This window comes from Leptonychotes weddellii, chromosome 14 (genome assembly GCF_054177405.1).
Source record: "Leptonychotes weddellii isolate Sample4059 chromosome 14, ASM5417740v2, whole genome shotgun sequence".
NCBI classification, from domain to species: Eukaryota; Metazoa; Chordata; class Mammalia; order Carnivora; family Phocidae; genus Leptonychotes; species Leptonychotes weddellii.
Genome location: NC_138382.1, coordinates 17,032,631 through 17,035,996, shown reverse-complemented (window position 1 = coordinate 17,035,996; position 3,366 = coordinate 17,032,631). Strand labels below are relative to the sequence as shown.

Genomic DNA, 3,366 nt, shown 5'->3' with positions numbered 1-3,366 from the left:
ACGGGAGGCTTCTGTGAGCTGGTGAAAGCCGAGGAGCTGTGAATCAGGAGGATTCCAAGGCCTGGCCATCAACTCTGTGGGAGGGTCTCACGGATGCACGTAAGCCCCATTCACACAAGAGAAGACAGAAGGCTGCAGAAGGGGAGTGAGCGGCCACAGAGGTTCCCTCAAGCATGGCATGTGCGCCATTCTGGAAATTAAACCAAAGGGGCAGCAACGAAGAATGCTTTTATATTAGTTCTTTCTCTACCAAACATGAAAACACATACTTAAATAGCCTACCAGCCCCCTGGTTTCTTGGGTATCACTGCTACAGAACGGCTCAAGGAAGGGGGTCACCATGATGACCCCCCACACACACATACAAGCAACACTCCATGCTTGCCGCCAAGGTTTCAACCCTTCAGGAACTGTCCATTCCACTCGAACTGTCCAGAAGGATTGATGACAGATGAAATGGCTTCTCATTCCATCTGGTGTGGATTTCTCATATACTGAATTCCCACGGGCATCGCCAAAAGGACCTTAGCAGTACATCAAAGTACCACTTGTGAATTTAAAAAAAAAAAAATTTTTTTTTTTTAATTCACAAGTGTTACAGCTCTTTTAGAATTGGTCTAACAGGTTTTCTGGTCCTTAACGGAAGACCCCTAAAAAAAAATTTTTTTTTTATTCTCATTCCATATGCTAAATATAATTTGGGAAACCCCACACTTGATTTGTTTTCTACCTCTAACAGTGTTTGGCATGAGACATGCTTTTACAAAAGCCAGCATGCTCCCTGCAGTTCAGTGTTAATATATAACCTCTGTCAGTCTCGTGAAGGACAAACTTTCTAGTTGAGGAGGGGGAATTTGGAACAGGCTTCTTCTCTAAATGAAGGGGCCTCTATACAAAAAACACAGACTTACATACACACAAAGGTAAAGTCACTTTCTGTCTATATTTTCAGGGTCGGCCTCGAAGTTATTATTTATAGTCTGACACTAAGCCTATGGGGAAGACGCTCATCCACCGGAGATCCTGGGCCCCAGTGGCCTAGCTCATCGGCTCTAGCTGTTACATTTCTGCAAATACTGACTCTACCTCGCAGTGACAACAACAGAAGAAAACCGGGGGGCACCTGGGTGGCTCAGTCATTAAGCATCTGCCTTCGGCTCAGGTCATGATCTTAGGGTCCTGGGATGGAGCCCCGCATCGGGCTCCCTGCTCAGTGGAAAGCCTGCTTCTCCCTCTCCCACTCCCCCTGCTTGTGTTCCCTCTCTCGCTGTGTCTCTCTCTGTCAAATAAATAAATAAAATCTTTAAAAAAAAAAAAAGAAAACCGGGACATATAGGTTGGAGGGGGTGGTATTCCTACCAATACATGCGTCATTTCTTTCACCAGCCATTAGACATGTCGTTAGATGGGAGGAATCCAGTCTCAAAGGGACACCTGCCCAAGACCTAAGCCACTCAGCTTCAGTTGCAGTTCAGTTCACCTTGGGGCTTTAACTCCTCTATGCCACACATAGTCCGACCCAAGGCCCAGCTCTGTCTGTGGAAGCCACAAGCTGCCGCCTGCTGGCATTGCTAATCACTCACCCACTCATGAGGGTTGATTCTGCCTACGGTGTGGGTGTCGAGCATGGGGGATAGAGCCGAAGGCAGCACAGTCGAGGCATCTACCCAGAGAACATGAAACACTTACAACCCAAGCATTCATAGAGATCCATGTGGAACCCGCAAGACCCTCTGGGCCACTGTGGAGACGGCAGGAGGGGGAGGAAGGCAGGCAGGCTCGAGATGAGCCGAAAGGATGGATAGATAAGGACGGTCAGCATGGAAACTGAAGGAAATTCCAATGGGGCCATGGAAGGAGTGGGCGTATTTTGGGGACTGGGAAGAGGCTGGAACATGGAGTTCAGACTGGGAAGCAGAGAGAAAAGATGCTGGAAAAGAGATTTGGAGATAGTTTACTGAGATCTTGAATGTCCAGCTAAAGCACTGAAACTTTATCATGCAGCACTGATGGGCCATGCAAGGATTTCAGTGTAAGATGTACATGATGCCATAAGATGGACTGGAGACCAGGATCCAAGGCTACTATTATAGATTCTGTACTACTAGGGGGAAAAAAAAAGTCCCAATATAAAATGGTGTATTGATCTGCTCAGACCACCCTAACAGGATACCATGGACTGGGAGGCTTCAGCAACAGAAATTTACTCTCTCCAGGTTCTAGAGGCTTGAAGTCCAAAATCAAGGTGCCAGCAAGGTTAGTTTCCTCTGGGGGGGGTCTTTGCCGGCCTTGTGAACAGGCCCCCTCTCGTTGGGTCCTCACGTGGGCTTTCCTCCGTGTGTGCAAGGACAGAGAGAGAGGTTGCTGGTGGCTCTTCATCTTCTTCTAAAAATACCAGTCCTTTCGGACACGGGCCCCACCCTTTAGGCCCTCCTTTACTTTTATCACTTCTTTTAAAGGCCTTATCTCCAAATAGGGCCACTTTGGGGGTGAGGCCTTCAACATAAGGATTGGGGAGGGGATACAACTCAGTCCTTAATAAATGGTATGAGCTTCAGCTCAAGCAGTGACAATGGAAAAACAAGTGGAGGAACTGGCAAGAGGCTTTGGAAGGACAAGTGGGAAATATTTATGAAGGGTAGAGAGGCATCCAAAACGATACTAACATTACTAACCCAAAAGCAGGGTTGGGGGGGTGGGTACAGATGCTTCCTAGAAGAGAGAAGGCTCCCTACAGGACTTAATATGCCATTACCCTCCTCGCACTGGGAGTCTCCTGAGTTTTCTAACACAAGAACAACCCTTCTTTTATTTTTTTTTAAGTATTTATTCTCTGTAATTAAATTTAAACACATCAAAGCACTTTCAAGATTATGCACACTTAAAATCAGATTTCAAAGGAAAATAATTTAAGTCCCATATGTACCAATGAACTACATCTTCTATTCTATCTGTTTCACTGACCATTTTACATAAAAAGAACCTCTGCATTTGAATGATAGATTCTGGAAGAGGAAAAAGTCTCAAGCTTCACATAATACTCCATTTCTCTTCATCAGTATATTTCTATTACCATGTCATTTCTATTGACATGTTGTCAATATTTTCTTTTTTTTTAATTTTATTATGTTATGTTAGTCACCATACAATACATCATTAGTTTTTGATGTAGTGATCCATGATCCATTGTTTTTGTATAACACCCAGTGCTCCATGCAGTACGTGCCCTCCTTAATACCCATCACCGGGCTAACCAATCCCCCCTCCCCTCCCCCCTCTAAAACCCTGTTTGTTTCTCAGGTCCATAGTCTCTCATGGTTCATCTCTCCCTCCAATTCCCCCTGCCCATTTTTCCCTTCCTCCTCC

The 3,366-nt window shown here is 45.5% G+C and overlaps 1 non-coding gene across 1 annotated transcript; it reads left to right on the top strand.

Annotated features, from left to right (window-relative positions):
• Positions 1 to 590: 590 nt before the first annotated feature.
• LOC115939165 (U7 small nuclear RNA) lies at positions 591 to 652 on the top strand. The gene has a single exon (XR_004074071.1). It is a non-coding gene; the product is annotated as a U7 small nuclear RNA (small nuclear RNA).
• The last annotated feature ends 2,714 nt before the right edge of the window (positions 653 to 3,366 follow it).